Source organism: Papio anubis, chromosome 7 (genome assembly GCF_008728515.1).
Source record: "Papio anubis isolate 15944 chromosome 7, Panubis1.0, whole genome shotgun sequence".
Classification (NCBI taxonomy): Eukaryota; Metazoa; Chordata; class Mammalia; order Primates; family Cercopithecidae; genus Papio; species Papio anubis.
Window position 1 is genome coordinate 160673769 of NC_044982.1, and position 24417 is coordinate 160698185.

At 42.2% G+C, this 24417-nt stretch overlaps 1 protein-coding gene across 1 annotated transcript in view; it reads right to left on the reverse strand.

Annotated features, from left to right (window-relative positions):
- Positions 1-5768, reverse strand: part of SNRPN (small nuclear ribonucleoprotein polypeptide N) — a 115301-nt gene extending 109533 nt beyond the window's left edge. Inside the window, exon 1 of the mRNA XM_017960408.3 lies at positions 5597-5768. The gene's annotated coding sequence lies outside the window, so the exon portion shown is untranslated. The remainder of the gene's footprint in view (positions 1-5596) is intronic.
- Positions 5769-24417: the final 18649 nt, after the last annotated feature.

The following is a 24417-nucleotide window of genomic DNA, read 5'->3' on the forward strand; positions in this document are numbered from 1 at the left end:
CCTAGGTCTTCATTCACCACTCAATCACTGACTCACCCAGCAGAACTTCCAGTCCTGCAAGCTCCAGGCATGGCAACCGCCCTATACAACTGAACAATAATTTTTGTCTTATACCATATTCTTACGTTTTCTGTGTTTAGATAGGTTATATGTTTAAATGCTTATCATTGTGTTACAATTGCCTATAGTATTCAGGACAGTCACATGCTTATAAGCTTATGGCTTGGGAGCAATAGTAAATACCATACATCCCGGATGTGTAGTAGGCTATGCCCTCTAGGTGTGTGTGATGCTCTCCATGTTTGCACACTGATGAAATAACCAAACAATGCATTTCTCAGATGGTATTTCCATGATTAAGCAATGCATCACTGTACTTTGACAGATATATTATCCTTTTATTTATTTATGTTGTTGAGATAGGGTCTCACTCTGTTGCCCTATCTGCTAGATTTTACCCAGCCCCATTCAAGATGGAGTTGCTCTGGTTCACATGCCTCTGGCAGATGGACATTTGTTTGCCAAGCAATGCTGCAGTCAGGGGCTCTGGATTTCAGTCCTCCATACAGAGAATGTCAAGGGCAGACCTTAAGAAAAATAAATAAATGAATAAATAACAGCATTGATACTTTATGTATATTTTTATTCCAAATTAATAGATATGTTACAGGGGAAGGGTCCTGATCCAGACCCCAAGAGAGGGTCCTTGATATTCAGGGCCAGTCTGCAGAGTAAAGTGAAAGCAAGTTTATTAAGAAAGTAAAGGAAGAAAAGAATGGTTACGCCATAGACAGCAGCCCTGTGGGCTGCTGGACTCCCATTTTTATTGTTATTTATTGATTATATGCTAAACAAAGGGTGGATTATGCTAAAATGCAGTGGCCAGAGTGCAGTGGCACAATCTCAGCTCAGTGCAACCTCCACCTTCCAGGTTCAAGTGATTCTCAGGTCTTTGTACCGCACAGCCACCCTGCAACAACCCCAAGGATGAAGGGCAGCCCATTAGAGATGAAGGAAATGGGTGTAATAGGTTGAACCACCTCACCTCAACCAAATCCCTGCATTTCCTGTGACTGGTTGTTATTTATGGCTGATAAACTTACTACATTTTATAATATATGGGCTTCCTGACTTGCTATGATTCAAATTAAAATTTTCAAATTAAACAAAAGCAATACACATTAATGGAAACTATACTTTGAGTGTCCAGTCTTTCTGTTTTTCTGTTTCAGTACAGTATTCAATAAATTACATGAGATATTCAACACTTTATGATAAAATAGGTTTTGTGTGGATGATTTTCGAAAACATTAGGCTAATATAACTGTTTTGAGCACACTTAAGGAGGATAGGCTACGCTACGATTTTAAGTAAGTTAGGTGTCTTCAATGCATTTTTGACTGATGACATTTTTAACTTGTGATGGGTTTATCTGGAAGTAACCTCATCATAAATCAAAAAGCATCTGTAATTTAAATGGAGCTTTCTATTTATAAATGAGCAACACAATTCTCATTAAAATAAATAGAAACTGGTAAATTTTTTTTTTTTTTGAGACGGAGTCTTGCTCTGTCACTGAGACTGGAGTGCAGTGGTGCAATCTCAGCTCACTGCAACCTCCGCCTCCCGGGTTCAAGCAATTCTCCTGCCTCAGCCTCCTGAGCAGCTGGGACTACAGGCACCCGCCACCACGCCCGGCTAATTTTTTGTATTTTTAGTGGAGACGGGGTTTCACCGTGTTAGCCAGGATGGTCTTGATCTCCTGACCTCATGATCTGCCTGCCTTGGCCTCCCAAAGTGCTGGGATTACAGGCGTGAGCCACCGCGCCCGGCAGACACTGGTAAGTCTTATCTCCTCTATTGTTTCCCACAAAACTTCCAGTTTTCTTTACATTTGGGAATCATCTTGTCTCCTTTCATCGCTAAATAAATACCACAGTTTGTATCAAGTTGCTCTCCATATGCAAGGAAATCAAAGTTAATGGTGTCAGATTATAATACACTAAAAGAATGAAAATGAGAAGTAATTTTAAAAATTTGGTTATTCATTTATTTATTTTTATTAAGGTCTGCCCTTGACATTCTCTGTATGGAGGACTGAAATCCAGAGCCCCTGACTGCAGCATTGCTTGGCAAACAAATGTCCACCTGCCAGAGGCACGTGAACCAGAGCAACTCCATCTTGAATGGGGCTGGGTAAAATGAGGATGAGACCTACTGGGCTGCATTCCCAGATGGTTAAGTCATTTTAAGTCACATCAGGAGATTGGCACAAGATACAGGTCGCAAAGACCTTGCTGATAAAACAGCATGCAGTAAACAGGCCAGCTAAAACCCGTGAAAACCATGATGGTGACAAGAGTGACCTCTGGTTGTCCTCAGTGCTATATCCCACCAGCACCATGACAGTTTACAAATGCCATGGCAACATCAGAAAGTTACCTTATGTGGTCTAAAAAGGGGAGGCAGGGATAATCCACCCTTTGTTTAGCATATAATCAATAAATAATGATAAAAATGGGAATCCAGCAGCTCACAGGGCTGCTGTCTATGGCGTAACCATTCTTTTCTTCCTTTACTTTCTTAATCAACTTACTTTAACTTTACTCTGCAGACTGGCCCTGAATATCAAGGACCCTCTCTTGGGGTCTGGATCAGGACCCTTTCCCTGTAACATATCTATTAATTTGGAATAAAAATATACATAAAGTATCGATGCTGTTACTCTGTTGGTTTCTCACATCTTAAACATCTTTAACAAATGCCCCGGAATTGTTTTAGTCCATTAGACTGAGGATTTCATCACTTGTATGAAATTTGCTAGTGAGTCTCAGGGACTCATCCTGCAGAAAGGCTTCCTTCACTAGAGAATGTGTTCCTCTCAATACAATCCTGTTGGCATTTGTACAATTTACAATACAGGCCCTAAATCAATCCTGGTCTTTTTTTTTTTTTTTTGAGACTGAATTGTTGGGAATAATGCTCAAAATCCTAAGGAGACTGAACACTCAAACGAAGGATTCTTAGCAAAGCAATTTTACTACTGCGCAGAGGGGTGCTTCTCCTTGGCCAGTCGCCATGAAAGCACACCTGAACAAAGGGGCACAAGAGCCTTTATTCCTGACGCAAGTCCTGCCCCTCTACCCTTTCCCCATTGGCCAGAGTCCGGTCGCACAATGTGAACTAATCCCGGTTGACTAGATATTTGAACTTTCTTTAGATGAGGTGGGCATGTAAGGGAGAGAGAGGAGAGGGGAAGGGGTGTCTGCAATGACCTAGAGAGCTAGTCTCCTTTCCAAATAAGGAAAGGAATGTGAGCTGGTACTGATAAGCCTGGTACTGTGGCGTGTCTGGGCATGTAACAAAGGCAGAAAGGAAAAAAGGAAAAAAAGGAAAAGGGGCTGGCGGGGGGGTGGGGGTTACTATGAATTAAATAATAAAGGATTGATCAGGCTATTTGAAGAGAAACCTCATCATATCCCACAGAGTCTTTCTCTGTCACCCAGGCTGGAGTGCAGTGGCTTGATCTTGGCTCACTGCAACCTCAGCCTCCTGAGTTCAAACAATTCTCCTGCCTCAGCCTCCCGAGTAGCTGGGATTACAGGTGCATGCCACCATGCCCGGCTAATTTTTTTTTTTTTTTTGTGGTAGACAGGGTTTCACCATGTTGGCCAGGTTAGTCTCGAACTCCTGGCCTTGTGATCCACCCGCCTCAGCCTACCAAAGTGCTGGGATTACAGGTGTGAGCAACTGCGCCCGGCCCCTAGTCTACTTTTCATAGCCCTAAATTGTTTCTTCAGGAGGAAATCCATGTTCAGCTCAGGTTGAGGAATCCCATTTTCACTACCCAGGACACTAAGCCATCGATTTGAAACCGCCTTTGCAAAAAATTATAACTGAGAAAATTATTACAATGAAAGAGATCTGACCTAAACGACTCCATCTTGCTTCTGACCTCCAAGCCGCCCTTGTTCATTCCCCACTAACTTCAGGAGGAATTTAGTGTATAGTTTAGCTTTTAAACGAAGACGTAACAGACCTTTCCGAAAACAACACCCCTCCATCATGCCTTTGCAGGAATAACGAATCGGCTACAAGATTAGAAATTAGGGTTTAGGATTCATTCAGCTGGAGACTGCAGGACTCTAAACCGCCTCAAACTGCTCCTGGGGATAACATCACTATTGTGAAACCTAAGCTCAGTCAGGACTTGAGATATATTCCAGGCCCTGCACTCGATGGATCAGCGGATACCACCCAGATCAATAAACTGACTCATCTGATCTCATGGCCCCAACCCGGGAACTGACTCAGCGCAAGAGGACAGCTTCCACTCCCTATGATTTCATCTCCAACCTGACCAATCAGCACTCCCCGCTTTCCGACCCCCTACCCACCAAATTATTCTTAGAAACCCCTGATCCCCCTATGGGGAGGGAGACTGATTTGAGTAATAATAAAACTATGGTCTCCCGCACAGCCGGCTCTGGCTGAATTATTGTTTCTCTATTACAGTTCCCCTGTTTTGAGAAATCGGCTCTGTCTAGACAGCTGGCAAGGTGAATCCCTTGGGTGGTTACAAATTCACATAAAAACTACCTCAGAGAAGTGTCAAAGGTTCAGCCTAAACGATAGACATCAACCCAGAAGATAACCAATACAAAGGTGTTAAATTATTGACAGAGTAAAAAAAAAGAAAAAAAGAAAAGAAAAGAACAGAAAATCCCCAAACACTCACAAGCGTCAAAACTTAAAAAATGCTAACTAATAATAGAAAATCAATAAGGACTGTAATTTCCTTATTACAAGATCAGATTATAAAACTATATGCTACCTGGATATGGATGACAACGTTTTCTGAATGATATTTTTGGTTCACTGAAAACTAAAAAAAAAAAAAAAAAAAAAAATACAGTAATCATTCATCAAATAGTAAGAAAAACTATATATCTATATTATTGGTTATCTGTGCAAACATCATGCAGACAATTACAAAAGCAAGTTGGGAAAAAAATCAAAGACTCCAGGCAATGTCTACAGTTTTTGGGTAAGGAGAAAAGCAAACAACATGACGACATTTCTATGTGCGCAGTGCGGAGTGACTGTCTCTACATTTAGAATGGGAGTCGCAATGTTCTGTCTACACAAATTAATTCTTTGTCCACCTTTTACAATTAGAACAAGCTAAACAATATAATGAAAATAATCCCAGCCTTTATTAAAGCATGAAATTCTGAGCATATTTGATCCTGTGCCTCACAGAAAATCTTGTTCCTCTCCTTTTCAACCAGAGGTATTTCACAGGAAATTTCTCGACAACACTAAAAAGCGTGTAACATCTGCTTTTCCTAATAAAAGTAATATTTCCATTGCACTGGTAAAGAATGATAATGGAAAATAACTGACAAGATACTTTGAAAAAACGATTATGAATGTATTTTTAAATACAAAAACGAAAGTTGTTAATACAGAATACGAACATGCGAAGTTGGTTTTAGATGATGTTTATGTGAAATTATAAAAAAGAAAACTGCATACAAGTATTAAAGATATTTGGACCTTAAAACGAAAACACAAAAGCAAGAATGAATATTACCAGGAAAGCCTGAAGCTGTTAAGTGTTCTTGATCAGCAAGCAGAATGACTGGAGAGAAAAGCCTTTCTTATGCAAAAGAATCGCATTCCTCAAAGAGCTCCAGAGGGAAGCCAGGGGGCAGCTGGCCTTGCCACTGCAGACCCCACAGAAGGCTCTGAGCTCAGCTGCAGGGGCTGTGGCCCCGCCCTTGGTGGGCGTGGTCTGCAGCAGGAGGACCGCATTCATGGGGCAACTGCGCTTGCGCAAGAGGGATGTCTGGAGGGGTTTCTGCCACCTCTGGTGGTTGCTGGGTGGGTGCAAAATCCCAAAGGCTTCAGAAGGAGGGAATCCTAATGAGGAGTGTTGACATCTCATAAAATCTACCAAGAATGGACTAAGCAAATAAAGCAGGGAACAATGTTGGGGAGGTTGCCTAAGATTCGCAAGGACATTAAAGACATAAGTGTCAACAGTGATGGTGAGTTCTAAATCCTCCTCTTTTTTCAAGGGGCAACTGAGCATATTGGTGTAGGTGCAAGGCCTACAGGTTTTCGTTCGTTCTTCTTTACATAATAGCACACTGGGTTAAGAGAAGGCCCTAGAGAGAGAATTCTTGTGTTAAATGAAGTTTCTTACTAAAATAGTGTGATATTTTCACAAAGAGAAATAAACCAATGTAAAAAAAAGGGAGTCAGCAAATCAGATACATGCATATATACACAAATAATTTATGAGATTAATTGGGGAAATGCGGATTTTTCAATAAATATTCCAAGAAATACATTCACAGGAAAAAATAAAATCTGATCTATAACCTCACATTACACATAAGATCATTCCTAGGTGGATCTTAGACCTAAATATTAAATCAATTTCACACAGGATTTACATCTAGTTTGGGAACATGACTTCATGGGGTAGAGTAACATTTCTTTTTTCTTTTTTTTTTTGAGACAGAGTCTCACTCTGTTGCCCAGGCTGTAGTGCAGTGGTCCAATCTTGGCTCACTGCAACCTCCACCCTCTGGGTTCAAGCAATTCTCCTGCCTCAGCCTCCTGAGTAGCTGAGATTACAGGTGTCTGCCAGCACGCCTGGATAATTTTTTTGTATTTTTAGTAGAGATGGGATTTTGCCACATTGGCCAGGCTGGTCTCAAACTCCTGACCTCAGGTGATCTGCCTGCCTCGGCCTCCCAAATTGCTGGGATTACAGGCATAAGCTACCATGCCTGGCCCTAGAGTAACATTTCTTAATCTGATCCTAGAATGTATTTTCCATACAAAAATGATATTCTAAAACACTTGATGTAAGTAAAGACTTCAAAGATAGACTCAGTCAAACTCAAGTTTCATCCATTCCTTTCTTTTAGGGCTTTAGATCAAATTCACTAGGGGAACACGGGAGTAAAACTAGTGCCGAGCTCTTGAGATGCTGTGAGGATTAAATGAACTAATAATCCATAAAACCTGTAGATGAATATCAAGTCTATACAAATGAATGTAGTATTTGCCAATACTGACATAAACAGTATTTGCAAAATAAATTACATACATCAATTATAAGTTGCATCATTACTTTACATTTCACAATGGAGAATAAAACCGCTGACAAGTCAGATAATCATGTATTTGGCTGTAAAATAAGATTAAAAAAAGTTTATCCTGAAAGGCACAATGTAAACATCCATGACCAAATCTTCTAGAGGCCTCTGGAGCAGCACTAGAATTTTTTTTTTTTTTCCTTGAGACAGAGTCTCGCTGTCACCCAGGCTGGAGTGCAGTGGCACAATCTCGGTTCACTGCAACCTCTGCTTCCCAAGTTCAAGTGATTCTCCTGCCTCAGCCTCCCAAGTAGCTGGGACTACAGGTGCCCACCACCACGCCCAGCTAAATATGTATTTTTAGTAGAGATGGGGGGTTTCGCCATGTTGCCCAAAGGTCTTGAACTCCTGAGCTCAAGTGTTCCACCCACCTCAACCTCCCAAAGTGCTGGGTTTACAGGTGTGAGCCACTGTTTCCAGCCAAGTAGGCTAGAATTAATAGTCGCTGTGTTAAAGAGAAACCTCAAGAATGAACTAGAAATAACAAAAATACAATAAATGTGGAGAGGTGCTATATATGCTATGTTTCAATAAATCTATTGAGAAGGAAGATAGAAATGGCAAACAGTCACTTTGCTACTTCTTCATTGGATGGGTATCTTTCTTCAGAGTTAAAGCTCTACATTGAGAATTTCTGTTCTAAGAAATATGAGCAATGAACCCAAAAAGCTATATTTCAAACCTAATACTTTAATTCACAACAGTTCTCTATCCAATTCATTCTCCATTTGTCTTTCTTTTCATGTAGATGGTGATCTACATGATCACATATAAAGGTGGCCCTTTATGGCCAATCTTTGCAGAAATGAATGCATTATTGTTTTTAAAAATGGTTTTGCTATGTTCCTGCTATGGTTTGAATTTTTGTCCCCTACAAAACTGATGTGGGAACTAAGTGCCACTGTAGCAGTATTAAGAGGTGAGGCTGTTATCAGGTAATTAGGGCTTGAGTGCTTTAGCCTCATAAATGGATTAATGCCATTATACTAGGAGTGCATATATGGAAATGATATAGGAGCTAGTTAAAAGACCTTCCAATGGCCAAGAGTGGAAAACTTTGAACAACAAAATAAACTAGTTAGATTTAAGTGTAAAATAAATATCCATGTTTGCATAGTGATATAAATAAATGAGTGAAAAAATATAAAAAACAAATGGAGGAAAACTGATGCATTTCACATGTTGAAGGATTCCAAATTGTTTTTGCAGATACTCTTCCCATAAGGAGGTGAAAAATGACTTCCCACTTCTTACGTGCTAAGCCTAGTGACTTCTTTTCAAAAGTACAACACAGAAAGTGTAACAAATAGCAATTTAACAGTGGAGGAATCTGATAAGAAGTAATTCACACAGGTAATCAAATTAAGGTCAACATGATACAGCATGCTATTAGTATGTAACATTGGTATGATGTGATAAGAATGGCAATTTCCCTGTGTAGTCCTCCTTTTGTTTTTTTGTTTTTTTAAAATATTTTTTACTTTTGTTTAAAGTTTGTGGGTACATTGCAGGCTTGTTATATGGGTAAACTTGTATCACAGGGGTTTGTTGTACAGTTTATTTCATCACACCAGTCCTAAGCCTGTACCCAATAGTTTTTTTCTGCCCCCCTCTCTCCGCTCACCCTCCACCCTCAAGTAGGCCCCTGTGTCTGTTGTTCCCTTCTTTGTGTTCATGAATTCTCATCATTTAGCTCCCAACTATAAGTGGGAACATGTGGTATTTGGTTTTCCACTACTTTGTTAGTTTCTTTTTATTTATTTATTTATTTATTTATTTATTTATTTATTTATTATTATACTTTAAGTTGTAGGGTACATGTGCATAATGTGCAGGTTTGTTACATATGTATACTTGTGCCATGTTGGTGTGCTGCACCCATCAACTCGTCATTTACATCAGGTATAACTCCCAATGCAATCCCTCCCCCCTCCCCCCTCCCCATAATAGGCCCCGGTGTGTGATGTTCCCCTTCCTGAGTCCAAGTGATCTCATTGTTCAGTTCCCACCTATGAGTGAGAACATGCGGTGTTTGGTTTTCTGTTCTTGTGATAGTTTGCTAAGAATGATGGTTTCCAGTGATCCAAATGTCCATCAGTGACAGATTGGATTAAGAAAATGTGGCACATATACACCATGGAATACTATGCAGCCATAAAAAAGGATGAGTTTGTGTCCTTTGTAGGGACATGGATGCAGCTGGAAACCATCATTCTTAGTAGTCCTCCTTTTGAAAACCCATAAGTCTAGGCCGGGCGTGGTGGCTCATGCCTGTAATCCCAGCACTGTCGGAGGCCAAGGCGGGTGGATCACGAGGTCCAGAAATTGAGACGATCCTGGCCAACATGGTGAAATCCTGTCTCTACTAAAAATACAAAAATTAGCTGGGTGTGGTGGTGCGCACATGTAGTCCTAACTACTTGGGAGGCTGAGGCAGAAGAATTGCTTGAATCTGGGAGGCAGAGGTTGCAGTGAGCCGAGATTGCACCACTGCACTCCAGCCTGCCAATAGAGCGAGACTCCGTCTATAAAACAAAAACAAACAAAAAAACCCCATAACTCTAATCAGGAGAAAAACATCAGACAACTTCCTAATGAAGTATGTCAATGTCATGAAAGACCAGGAAAGTTAAAGGAAGTGTCAACAGTTTATGAAGCATAAGTAGAAATGACATCTAAATGTGATGTGTCATTCTGGATGGGATTCCAGAGTCAAAAATGGTCATTAAGTGAAACTAAGGAAATGTGAATAAAGCAAGGATAGTAGTGAATGATAATGTTTAACACTGGTTCTTAATTGTAACAAGAGCAGCACACTAATGTTAATAATAAGATTCATAAGGAAAACTGTGTATGTGTGGTATATGTAAACTTTTTATATTACCAATTGTTCTGTGAGTCTAACACTATTCTAAACAAAACAAGTTTTCTAAAAGCACTGTCAAGCTTAACAGACCATTAGCGATATTGTTAGCAATATATTTGGAATTCCGTATTTGTCATTACCTAATTTTTAAAAATTAATTTTCTCTGTTATTTTTTCTTTTCTCTCTTTTTTGTTGAGATATGGTCTCACTCTGTTGCCCAGGTTGGAATGCATAGACCCTATGATGGTGCCCAATGATGATCACCTAAGTTTCCGTCTGAGGAACATAGAAAAAGAAGAGCAAATTCAATTTAAAGTAAGCAGAAGAAAAGATATAATATTGAAAAGACAGGAAACATAAAATAACACACAAAGCAACTGGATTTTTCAAATGCGTGTTGATAGGTTTATAGTTTGCTGAACACTGGAGTATCCAACATTAACAGGCAAAACACAACACCCCAAGCATATACCTTACTTAAGAACAGGTAGTTGTGACATCCATGAAATGAGGAGACACTAATCTTCACAGATGATCAATGAAGAAAAACTAAAGTGTGAAAATTTCATTTGTTTACTAAGCTGACAACATTTTGACTATGAATAATCTACCATTAAGTAATTTATGTAAGTAACTCTTTCTATGGTATAATGTAGAAGTCATGTGTGATAGAATAAACTCACAATATATGTCATCATCTGAGATGCACAAAATAACTGAGGGGAAAGGAACCTGCCCTCAGGGTGGGATGGGATGGGTCTGAGCGATGGAGAAAGGGACATGAACAGGATCATCCCAGTTCCCTTAGTCGGCCGGTACTGGATCTGGAGGGTCTTCTCTGTTTCTCTTTACTCTCCCTTCTTCCTAGAACCAAATCCTCATAATGCACAGGGACCTCCCCAGAGACAGAGGCTATCCTCACTTTTCCTGACCTGGAGGTACTATTGCAAGGAACAAGACTCAGGTATTTGAACCACCAGCACAACCAATGCATTCCTTAGTAGGCTGGCCAGCTCCGTGTCACTTCCTGACCTGCCTACTCTCCACTGCACAGCCTCTCCATGGTCTGCCCTTCCCGCTCCTGCCCTCCTTACATGTTGCTAATCCCAGCAGTCCTTCCAATCCACTGTCCCCTTCTCATGTCCTGGCCTGTGCTACGGACACATTTTTTCCTCTTCTCCTTCTCCTGTTTGCCGGATTCACTGCTCCACACTCTCCAGAATCTCCTCCAATGTTCCTCCTCTTAGAGGCCTTCCTTGTCTATTCCGTTTCAGGTCTGACACCTGTGCTCTCAGCTCCCAAGAGCTGCTCTAACTCCTACAGTTGAGATTTTGGTTACAGTCTTTGAATCACTACTGGACTGAAATATCAGAGGTTATCTTGTCTATATTGTTTACCTGTAAGCCCCAAACATGTACCGGGCAATACCCAAATCAGAATATTTTCCTTTATTTTGAATTTCACAAATGATTTAATGAATCTCTAAAACTTTTCCCCCACCAGCCTGGGCAACAAAGTGAGACATGTCTTTACAAAACATTAAAAAAAAAAAAAAATAGGGCTTGGTGGCATATGCCTGTGGTCCCAGCTACATGGGAGGCTGAGGCAGGATAACTGCTAGGGTCCAGGAGGTAGAGGCTACAGTGAGCTGTGTATATGCCACTGTACTCCAGCCTGGGCAACAAAATAAGACCCTGTCTCAAAAAAAGAAAACAAAAAATAAAAAAATAAAAACTCCTCATCGATATTGTTTCCTAATAAACTTAAATTTTCTTTCAAAGTGAAGAGTGTGTGAATCTGCAGATGAACACGGTTCTTTTGCTCCCTTTTGCTCTTAGGGCAGGAGTGAGCCCTGACTTCCCCCTCAACCTCTTCTCCAGTCTCCCTATTCTCAATCCACTGTGAAGATCAACTCATGGCTAGGCTGCTTCTACCTCATCTGTACTTTTTTTCTGGACAGTTTTGCTCCCTTGATGAAGGAAGATGTTCTTGTTTCAAAGATTCAGCTCCATTAATAGAGCTCCCTTGATAATTTCATATCTTTATTAGTTACCTTATTTGAATAATTTTAAAAAAGTATTTTGTCAAGTATTATTACAATCACTATTAGCCTGTTGGCAGCCACGACATGGCTCTCATTGTTTGCACATGAATGAACTTGTTTTGCAACCTTCTGCTGTTTCCTTCTGGTAACATCACCTACATCAAAACATGCAGAACGGTGTCAGCAAGAAAGGTGGAAATCACACAAACAGTGGTCCAGCCTTGTTTTCTAAGAAATACTTCATTACCATCTCTGTTCATGCCACAGAGGGTGGTGTGAAGACATCCATGACTCTGAATCAAAATCTAATTTGGAAAAATCAGAATTGGAATTTCAAGATATCTGCAAATTCATCTATAAATTACTTTCATTATTGCCTTCATTTTCATGACAAGTAAATCCTATGCCTTTATAATTATAGGATTTTTTCAATAAGTATAAAATAAGGTAATTACGTGTATAGTCATTTGACAGAGATCTATTTCCATTTAGATCCATCTTAAATCTTTGATTCACTAACTTTCAGTGGATGGCCCTCATCCAGACTCCGACAGGTACTGTGCATAGATCAATTCTGACCTGTTCTGAGAGGCCCCAGCTAAATCTGGGTCCTAGTAACACAGCGGCTAGCAGCCCTCCAATAATGGGAAATGAAGGGGAGCTGGACATAGGTGTTTACAGTGTGTCTCCTACGGGTTACTTCTTTTACCTAGCTGATGCTCTAACACCTGTGTCTGACCTGGGACCAGGTGTCCATCTCACAGGAAACATATACTGGCAGATGTCTTTCTGGATTGTTTGACCTGTGTCCCGTTTATTCCTGTGTGATCACCACTGTGGCACTGTAAACCAGATCTTCTATTCTCCCAGTGTCCTAGGGAAAACTAAGCCTTGGGTAGACCTTGTTTCTTCAAATGTAAGGCACACATTTAATAATCTGATTAGTAAAATAATTTTGTGATTGCATGATCAGTTGTAAAGTGATGGATGAGGTGATGAAATAAGGGAAGTCAGGATACACAGAAAAGCATGACCTAACCACTGTTTTAAAAAGTAGTAGAGAAATTTCTTTCAACCTTGTACGTTTTTGTTTTTGTTTTTTTAAAAAAACACGGTATTTTATAGTGAAAATAGAGACTGGGGAAAGGCTGACCTTGAAGCTCTACAAGACCTTTCATATTAAAGGTATGTTGGTGGAAAAGTTAAAAATAAATAGAGACTCTTAAGGCCAATACACAAATGATTAAAGTAGTCTCCGATATTTAGAAAACAATAATCAGTTCAGTCAACTGAAAAATATTTCAGATTTTCAGGCAAATGCAAAAAAAGACATTGAAGTTATTAATACTAAAAAGGAAGAATATAAAATCATGGTTCATGCAACGTTTAACTTTAAAAAGAGGTTGTAAAGAAACACCAGTTTTCGGGAAAGAGAAACCTTAGATTAAAACAAAGTTAATACAGGATTAAGAACCAAGACAATGATACGAAACCTAGAGAGGAACATTTCTACGGGTAAAACTCAGGTTAAAGTTTCCGCGGTGTACGCGGCTGATAAGAGACCCCCAGCCGGCGCCATAAGCCGAACAGATCCGCGGGAAGCGCGGAAACGGAAATAGCAGGGGGAAAGGGCACCACCAAATCCTGCCGTCCCGCGCAGGCGCAAACAGGATCTGCGCCTGCAGGCAGCCTTCTTCCCCCTCCCTCACGTAATCTTCCCACACTGCACCGCGAGCTTGTTGGCCGCGCCGGACAATGGCGCATATCCTGCGGATCTGCCCCCTGCAGGCAGCCGCCCTCCCCCTCCGTCTTGTAACCTTCCCACAGCGCACCGCGAGCTGGTTGGCCGCGCCGGACAATGGCGCATATCCTGCGCCGCCCTGTGAGGTTGGAGGAGCTAGACTGTGAGGCACCGCTCAGAATCGCGGGAGACCGGGAGTGCCGGCCCTGCCACGGAAACTTGAGCGAATGCACCTAACTTCTTAATCAGATTGGAAAACGTTTTATGGAATAATAACCCTTCAAGGCTTTAGTCTAAGAAATTAATCTTCTGAACTCTAATGCTCCTGGAGAGTGATGTGTAGGGAATCACAGCTTGGGGTTTAATGTGACACTGCACTGCAACACTGCAAAGTCTGCTGAAGTCATTTTACAGTTACATCCGAAGTATGATTGCGCTCAGGGTAACACACTACTATACATCCGTATTTGTAAATCAATTATCGTAATGGGATTCACTTTGACCTTTACCCCTTGCGTTAAATGACAGGAAAAGTGGGCATGGGTCAGAACTCGCTGAGTCTTTACTGGGAATGGTTATGGATTGCATTTCACTCCTGACTCCTGCAGCAATTTTATTATTTTGAGGTGGAGTCTCTGTCACCCAGGCTGGAGTGCAGCGGCGCAATCTCGGCTCACTGCAACTTCCACCTCTTGGGTTCAAGCAATCCTCCTGCCTCAGCCTCCCGAGCAGCTGGAATTACAGGCGCCCTCCACCATGTCCACCAATTTTTGTATTTTTAGTAGAGACGGGGTTTCACCATGTTACCCAGGCTGGTCTCGAACTCCTGGCCTCCAGTGATCTGGCCGCCGCGGCCTCCCAAAGTGTTGGAATTACAGGCATGAGCCACAGTGCCTGGCCAATATTTTAGTTTTTAAATAAATATAAGAAAAATCCTGCTGAAATTAACAGTTTCCAGTTCCTGGGCCCCACCTTTGTTTTCCCGGGCCTCTGTTATTAAGGTTGCCATCGGCCTCCCTTTCTGTTGATGCTAGATGGCGCTGTGAGCACAGCAGTCTTATTCCTCAAACCGCAGTGTAGCAGGTATTGTGAAATGCTGGTAAGGTGAGATTAAGGCATGAAAGTAACCTATGCTTGGTGCTGAAATGTAGTTTTCTAGGCAGAGGATTTTTCTGACTTCCTATCTTTGACAGGAAGGTATGACTCAATCAAGAGGAGCTTCTACCCTGAAAATACTAAAATTGTTTGTGGACGCTTTTCCCAGACTTTATGTTGTCTCTCATTTTCCTCACTTATAACTTTTTCTTTGCCTGTACAGGGTTTGAGCCTCAACCCCACGTATTTTTTTTTTTTTCCTTTCAAATTCACAAGACTCCCAAATTCCCATTTTACAACAGCTGTATTCTTAATTGAGTTGACCCCATAGTAGCTGATGAATAGAACTTCAGAAAACTATAAAAATCCTAACTCATTGACACAGAACAAAATTTCTTAAAAATCTAGTCCTGACATAGATTTCTAACTTCTTTCGGGTGTACTGAAATTGCTACTTTCCCTGTGATGTCTCAAAAATATTGACTTGTAGACACACCTGGTCTCTACCTGAATACTAATCCTTCTTTTGTCTTGTCTAATTCTAATTTGCATGGTTTTCAGCTACTTTATTCAATCATAAATTACTTCCTGCAGGATTCCTCCTATGACTATTTAAATTTGGTTTGTATGCCCATGCATTTTGTGGATTTCCACAGAATAATGCACATTCCCTGCTACAACCCCTCTGATTTGCATTGCCTATTTGTTCATACCTCTGCTTGACAGATGCCTCAAATAAAGGAGAAATATCTGTTTTTCATTTATCCATCCCTCACAAGTAGCAATGTATGTGCTACATAGCTGCCACTAGATTTGCTTAGTTTGTAAAAATGAGTGAGTGAAAATCAGTTGACTTCCTTTATACTGATAATGAAAAACTGAGTGTAGAAGTTAAAACGTATTTTACAATAGCATAAAAACATGATATACTTAGATATAAATCTGACAAAATGTGTGCAAAATGTGTGCTCTGGGAATTAGAAAACGCTGATCAGATATTCAAAAAATCTAAACAAATATAAAGATACACCAATTTCATGGTTTGGAAGGCTCAATATTAAGGGTCAATTCTTTTTTTTTTTTTGAGACAGAGTCTCGTTCTGTCACCCAGGCTGGAGTGCAGTGGCATGATCTAGGCTCACTGCAACCTCTGCCTCCCAGGTTCAAGCGATTCTCCGCCTCAGCCTCCTGAGTAGCTGGGATTACAGGCACCTGCCACCATGTCCAGCTAATTTTTGTATTGTTAGTAGACACAGTTTCACCAGGCCTTGGTTAGGCTGGTCTCGAACTGCTGACCTTGTGGTCCATCCACCTCAGCCTCCCAAAGTGCTGGGATTACAGTCTTGGGCCACCGCACCCGGCCAAGGGGCAATTCTTACATATTTATCTATACATTCAGTAGAATCCTCAGCCAATTATTATTATTATTTTTTTTTAGAAACTGAGAAGTAGATTCCAAAATTTGTGTAATAAACTAAATAGTATAGCCAAACCAATTTAGAAGAAAAGGAACAATAGTGGGGGACTCACACTACTTATTTCAAGGTGTTTGTTTTTGTTTTTTTGGTTTTTTTTTTTTTGAGGCAGAGTTTTGCTCTTGTTGCCCAGGCTGGAGTGCAATGGCGCGATCTCAGCTCACTGCAACTTCCATCTCACAGTTTCAAGGGATTCTCCTGCCTCAGACTCCCAAGTAATATGGATTACAGGCATGTGCCACCACGCTTGGCTAATTTTTGTATTTTTAGTAGAGATGGGGTTTCTCCGTGTTGGTCAGGCTGGTCTCAAACTCTCAACCTCAGGTGATCTGCCCACCTTGGCCTCCCAAAGTACTTTGATTACAGGTGTGAGCCACCATGCCTGGCCATTAAGTTTAATATAATGTGGTATTAGTCAAGATAATGTGGTATTGGTGTAAGGATAAATAAATAAATGGAACAGTAGCAAATACATATATGTATGTATGTATAGCATATACATATACATATATTGATATGTATAAAGATTAATATTTAGATAAATGGAACATTATAGCATATACATATATGGTTGGTAGGTTTTTGACTCATGTGCCAAGGAAATTCAATTTTCTTGAATTGAAGAAAGGGGAGTATTTGTAGCTAATGCTCCTAAAACAATTGAGCATTCACATGCCAAAATACAAAACAAAAGTCTTCACCCTTTTCTGCACTAGATATAAAATTAATTCAAAATACTATAGATATGAATGTAAATCCTTAACACATAAAATTTCTAAGGACAATATTGTAGGTAAGTTTTATGACCTTGTGTTAAGCAATATATAATGGTAGGGAATAAATATCAAGCACAAAATTTAAAAATGGACAAATCGGCTGGGCACGGTGGCTCGCGCCTCTAATCCCATCACTTTGGGAAGCAGAGGCGGGTGGATCACCTGAGGTCAGGAGTTCAAGACCAGCCTGGCCAACATGGTGAAACCCTGTCTCTATGAAAGTACAAAAATTAGCCGGTCATGATGGCGGGTGCCTGTAATCCCAGCTACTCAAGAGGCTGAGGCAGGAGAATTGCTTCAACCCGGAAGGCGGAAGTTGCAGTGAGCCAAGATTGTGCCACTACACTCCAGCCTGGGTGACAGAGCCAGACTCTGTCTAAAAAAACAAAAAAAAGAACAAATTATTCTTAGTCAAAATTAAAAATAAATGCTGCTCTTTGACCGACACTGTTAAGAGAATGACGAGATGGCACAGGCTCAGAATAAAATATTTTCCATACTTAACAGATGTAGGTCATATAAAAATTATACATATACATAGTTACATTTAATAATATAACAAAAAACATTTTTTGAAATGAGAAAAGTGAAAAATAGTAGATATGGAGGGAAAACAAGTTAATGAGTTTTGTTCAATGCCATTATCATTAGGAAATGTAAATTATTGAAACTACGATAAGATGCCACTATGTATCTACTGGAATTATTAAGAGTCGATATATATACATATATACATACATTTACTCATGTGCACACACAAACACACACATACACACACAATCACACAGAGTCCAAACCAAGTGCTGGTAAGGATGTGGAGTAACTGGGATTCCCATATTTTCTGTTAGGATGCAAAATAATAGCCACTTTGGAAAAAATTTTAGCAGTTTCTTGTGAAGTGAATCAATACTTTTTTTTTTTTTTAAGACAGAGTTGTGCTCTGTCGCCCAAGCTAGAGTGCAGTGGCACCATCTCAGCTCACTGCAACCTCTGTCTCCCAGGTTCAAGCGATTCGCATGCCCCAGCCACATGAGGAGCTGGGATTACAGGCGTGCGCCACCATGCCTAGCTAAGTTTTGTGTGTGTGTGTGTGTGTGTGTGTGTGTGTGTGTGTATGTATGTTTTTGTGTGTGTGTGTGTGTGTGTGTATGTTTTTGTTTGAGACGGAGTTTCACTCTGTCATCCAGGCTGGAGTGCAGTGGTAGGATCTCGGCTCACTGCAACCTCTGCCTCCTGGGTTCAAGCATTTCTCCTGTCTCAGCTTCCCGAGTAGCCGGGATTACAGGCGTGCAGCACCACACCTCGTGAATTTTCTTTTGTATTTTTAGTAGAGACGGGGTTTCACCATGTTGGCCAGGCTGGTCTTGAACTCCTGATCTCAGGTGATCCACCCTCCTCAGCCTCCCAAAGTGCTGGGATTACAGGCATGAGCCACTGCACCCAGCCAAATTTTGTATTTTTAGTAGAGTTGGGATTTCACTATGTTGGCGAAGCTGCTCTCGAACTATTGGCCTCAAGTGATCCTCCCATCTTGGCCTCCCAAAATGTTAGGATTATAGGCGCAAGCCACCACAACCAGCCTTCTGAATCATACTTTTGTTACATGATCCAGCAACTCAGCACTAAGATCTATTTTCCCAAGATGAATGAAACCATATGCTTGTACTAGCCATATAATAGCCCAACACAAATAACCATCAAGTTATCCATATTCGTAACATTTTATATTAATAAAAATGATGAGTACTCTGGAGACTGAGGCAGGAGAATCTCTTGGGCCCAGGAGGTAGAGGTTGCAGTGAGCCGAGGTCGCACGATTGCACTCCAGTCTGGGCAACAGGAGCGAAACTCCGTCTCAAAAAACAAATAAATAATTGAGTAAACTGTGGTACATTCATTGAATAGAGTGCAAGTCAGTTTCAAAAAGAAATAAACTACTGATACATTAAACATGACATATCTCAAAAGTGTTATTGAAAGATTACATACAGAATGATTTCATTTATATGACATTCTGTAAAAGGCAAAGTTATGGAGATAGATATGATCAATAATTTCCAAAACTAAGGCCGGGTGCGGTGGCTCAAGCCTGTAATCCCAGCACGTTGGGAGGCCGAGACGGGCGGATCACGAGGTCAGGAGATCGAGACCATCCTGGCTAACACGGTGAAACCCCGTCTCTACTAAAAAATACAAAAAAAAAAAAAAAAACTAGCCGGGCGAAGTGGCGGGTGCCTGTAGTCCCAGCTACTCAGGAGGCTGAGGCAGGAGAATGGCGTGAACCCGAGAGGAGGAGCTTGCAGTGAGCTGAGATCCGGCCACTGCACTCCAGCCTGGGTGACAGAGCAAGACTGCGTCTCAAAATAATAATAATAATAATAATAATTTCCAAAACTAAATGTGGTGTGAAGATTACTACAATGGAACTTTTGGGGTGAAAATGCAAAACAGTCCTCCAGGTGGTCTTGGATGGATTCAATTCTTCCCATTTTCTCAGTTTTAATTTGTCAAGAATAAGTGTAGAATCAGCCTGGAATGCAATATTCTGAGCTAGGGAGGGACTGTCTGGAACACCCCTGGCCTTGTTCTGGCCCTTCCTGAGGAATGTCACATCTTTAGTTAGGGAGGGACTGTCCAGGAGAGCTGGGGTTTGTTCCTCTCTGCCCTGAAAGGAGCATATCCTTAATGCTTTGTTCAGTGAGCCATGTCTGCCCAGAGGTATATAACCCACGGTGGGCTCCTTTTGGGTTTCCTCAGCCGTGGTGGAAGGGGGACATGTGCAGTTGAGACTTCATCTGCCCGGGGAACCCTTCTTGAGCCTTTGGGTATGAGCTCACAATGGAGCCTAGGCTTCTTTTGAAAGAAGACTTTCTTCCTATCTGTAAGTAGTAAATCTGCATCCGATAACTTATTGCCTGAGAATGTGCTCTGGCTCACTGCTCTCAGGCAGTTGTGGAACTGCAGTGGAGGATACAGTGGGTGGAAGTCTTTGGACTCCTCTTCCTGATGGCTGGTATAGTGATGATCTTTGCTGTCCTCTCTATGGTGGAGTCCTCCCTTGGGACTGGTAATTGGTGAACCTGCTTCAAAAACTGGTGAAGTGAGTAAGGTCCAGTCAGAGAAACAAGGCTTTCTGGCAAAGTGGGAGGGGCAATATCAACCACTACTCAGCCCAAGGCAGAGACACATCAGCCCAGGAGCACAGGGGCTGGACATGCACCTGGATGAGTTGTGGATAAAGACGGGTGATAAATGGAACATATGTCACTCTCCTCCCCACAGATGTAGATGAGCTGGCTGCATGGACTGAGGCAGAGAGAAAGGAATGTGGAACAGAAGACCATAGTTTAAGATCCCCTAGGCGCTGGGCACTTATGTGGTCCCACATTGTCAGGGCCCAAGAGCTTGGATGGTGAGTATTCAGACAGACCCTGAGGCACCCGAGAAGGAACCAGAGAGAGGTCCTTGTATGGTCCCTGAGGCATGAGAGGAACTAACATGTAAAATGTCACCCCAGAAGATGGGAAGAGTCAGGCTCTAATGGGTAAAGAGGAAGACCAGGGAAATCTTATGCAGTGTGGCTGTTACGAGTGTTTGATAAAGGAACATTGCCACCTAAGTGTCTTGGCCTGATTGACACAGTTAAGAATGGGGTCAAGGCCTCTAGTCCCCACTGTAGCCTTCTGGCCTTATATCCTTGTTATGATAAGAGGAGAAAACAGAGGACTTCAGTTTTTTCTCAGGTTCTTGGATACTGGAGCCCACATGACAATGTTTCTGGGTCCTTTTAGGAGAATAATTAAACGGATGACATTGGGAGGTTTGGGAACAAACTGGTGGCCCTTGATGCTTATCGGCACACAATGCTTATGTACTTGTGGGTAGGGCCCTGTAGCAATTTTTTATGCAGGTAGCTGTGTTTCCTGCCTTGAGTGCATTATAGGCATTGATGCCCTGGAAGATTATGCCCCCTCATAGTTAAGAACTAAGACACAATAGTGGGCCATATCCACTCCTGTCTGTTACCTAAGCTACCCAAGCCCCACTGGGTTATTTAAAAAAGTGGTACTGCATACTAAATGGAAAAATGACATGATTTTATCAATTCTGGATTTACTTGTTACAGATAAAAATGTGACAACCAGCTGGGCGTGGTGGCTCACGCCTGTAATCCCAGCACTTTGGGAGACTGAGGTGGGTAGATCACGAGGTCAGGAGTTCAAGCTCAGCCTGGCCAACATGGCGAAACCCTGTCTCTACTAAAAATATAAAAATTAGCAGGACGCAGTGGTGGGCACCTGTAATCCCAGCTACTCAGGAGGCTGAGGCAGGAGAAGTGCTTGAACCTGGGAGGCAGAGGTTAGAGTGAGCCAAGATCGTACCACTGCACTCTGCCTGGGTGACAGAGCAAGACTCCATCTCGAGAAAAAGAAAAAAGTGACGACCCACCTGTCACAATGTAACAGCCCAGTTTAGCTGTCAAAAAGGTCATGGGCACAATGAATGCCAAAGCTACTTGAGCAAGAAGCCAAAACGGTATCCCAGATACAGGCAATCCCCTGGCTGCACTCACTGGTATAAAGGAGGCCTGGCAGCTGTTTAGGTCTCTTTGGGTACTGGAGACAACATGCATCCCACATGGGGGTTCTTCTGGCACCCACAGTCAAGGAAACCAATAAAGCCACACACTTTGAATGGAACCCTTTACAGCAGCAGGTTTTCAACAATTTATGTCTCAGGCACTGCCTTTTAAACCTTAAATCTGCTAGCCTGATGAAATCACAGTTGTGTGCGACCTGACGCACAGTGATAGATGTCTCTGGCAACAGAAAACCGACACTGGGGTGTACCAGCCTCTGAGATCTTGGACACATAAGTTGCCTCAGGCAGCCGCCAAATATCCCTCTTTCAAATGGCAATCCTTACTTGATATTGGGCACTGTTTTGGACTGGGCACCTCGTGGCCAGAATGCCAGATGGAACTCTGCAACCTGAACTGCTGTTTCTCTCTGGATGACTCACAAGCCTAACCAATAAAATTAGACAGGCTCGATAGACTTCAATTATCAAATGGAAGTGGTGCATTCAAGTTCAGGCCCAGCTAGGACCACATGTGACCAGCAGGCTCCATGAACAAATGGCTAGCTAATTAGAAGACACCAAGAGACTCATTGGGTGTGCTTTGGCTCCTCCCATGGCTGCCCGGAGCCTGAGGCTCTGAGACAAGCCTGCTGATGGTGTGGCATGGTTTACTGATGGCTCAGTGAAACAACGGAGCAGATGGGGTCTGTTAGGCTGTGGTTATCATCATCATTTCACAGAACAAACATCGACGATTTGCCCAGTGGACCAAACAACACGCACTGGTGATGGCCATGCAGGCCACCAGGTCTTCCTGCATTTCACCAGTGTGTGGGCCTTTGCTAACAGCCTACTTACCTTGTCAGGAGAATGGCAATTGAGTGACTAGAACATTGAAAGAGCCGCTGTGTGGGGACAAAGACTATCAAAGCAGCTTGCTACTTGGAAAGGACAGAAAATACGCACTCTTGTGGATGCTGATACTACCAGTGCTGTTGTTGAGGAGAACTTATGTCACGATTTTGACTATCCCACAGAACCTCAGTCTCACCAAGAAGCATCCTTCATTACATGACCATAAAAACAATGGCCATGCTCTCATGGAATACAATAGGCTTTTTATGCACCCTGCCATCTGCAGGCCAATGGAGCTGCTGAACAATGGAACAGTCAACTTGCAAAGATAGGACATGAAGAAGGCCTGCTCATGAGTGTTACTTCTATCTACAGTATGAACACTGAACTCCACACTCCAACGCATGGGAAACGGGGCACTGCAGCACATGTTGGGAAACACTGAGCTTGATGTGGGTGGAGGTGGACCAGGCAGCTGGCTAATTAGGCTGTTCCTGTGAAATTCCAACCTCAATGTTCCCTGCCATTCTTTTTCCTTTTCTCTTCAAAGTGCATGTTCTTGGGGGTGGTTTGCCACCATATGGTTCAGGCCACCATAAAACCCCAGAAAGGGCCCCCTAACTCTAATTTTATGGCAGTGTTTCCCAAGGTGCCCCCCCCATTTCTATGGGATCTCACAGTGCTGGGGGGACAGGATCAGGGAGCCCCAGGGTGCTAGGAACCCTCTCGTGGTACTGGAAACATCTGATACTTCCAGTGGGGTGGGTTATGTTACCAGGCACATCAAGTTTGTATAGGACATGACCTCCCTTGCTGGACTGGATGACTGAAATCAACATGTTTAGGTCTATAAGAAGTGCTTTGAGTGCCAGCAGAAGTAGTAACCTCAACACAGGGACAGACAAACCGGCTACACCAGCTCAGCCCAATCCTTATCTGATAGATAGGGAAGATCTGAGACCCAGGGAGGGCAGGTGGGAAAGAATCTCATAATCCTTTCTTTCTACAGGGTCATGGCAGCAGAGGCCAGGAAGCCTTAAAGCCTTTGTCAGGATTTCCCAAGCTGTCGCCACTATGGGAAACCTTGTTTATGGTGGTAATTTCATGACAGTATGTATTTGTTGAAACTCTATAAACCGTGTACTGGAAAAGGATGGATATCACCTCAAGAAATCCAATTTTAAAAATTAAAGAGTTGGGGCCAGGCACGGTGGCTCACGCCTGTAATCCCAGCACTGTGGGAGGTTGAGGCGGGCGGATCATGAGGTCAGGAGATTGAGACCATTCTGGCTAACATGGTGAAACCTCATCTCTACTAAAATTACACAAAAATTAGCTGGGCGTGGTGGCGGGCGCCTGTAGTCCCAGCTACTCGGGAGGCTGAGGCAGGAGAATGGCCTGAATCCGGGAGGCGGAGCTTGCAGTGAATTGAGATCGCACCACTGCACTCCAGCCTGGGCGACAAAGCGAGACTCAGTCTCAAAACAAACAAACAAACAAACAAACAAAAAATCGGTAGCTCCCAAGTTATATGATTAGTGTTTTTCCACGGGAGTTTTCCATTTACTCGTTCTGCATAAATATAAAATGGTTAAAGAGTCCCTCCTACAGGTAGGCTCAGACTTATCGTTTGCCCAGACTCCCACTCACAGCTGTACAAGGAGTTCATTCTTTTCACCAGAGTTACCTTTGGACATCTTTACCTCTCGGTAGTCCTTTGCTTCCTTCTGTAGCTTGAAATCTCTATTCATGCTTGTTGTGGCTAACAGTTATACATTGAAGCTACTGGGGTACAGGAAATACTTCCC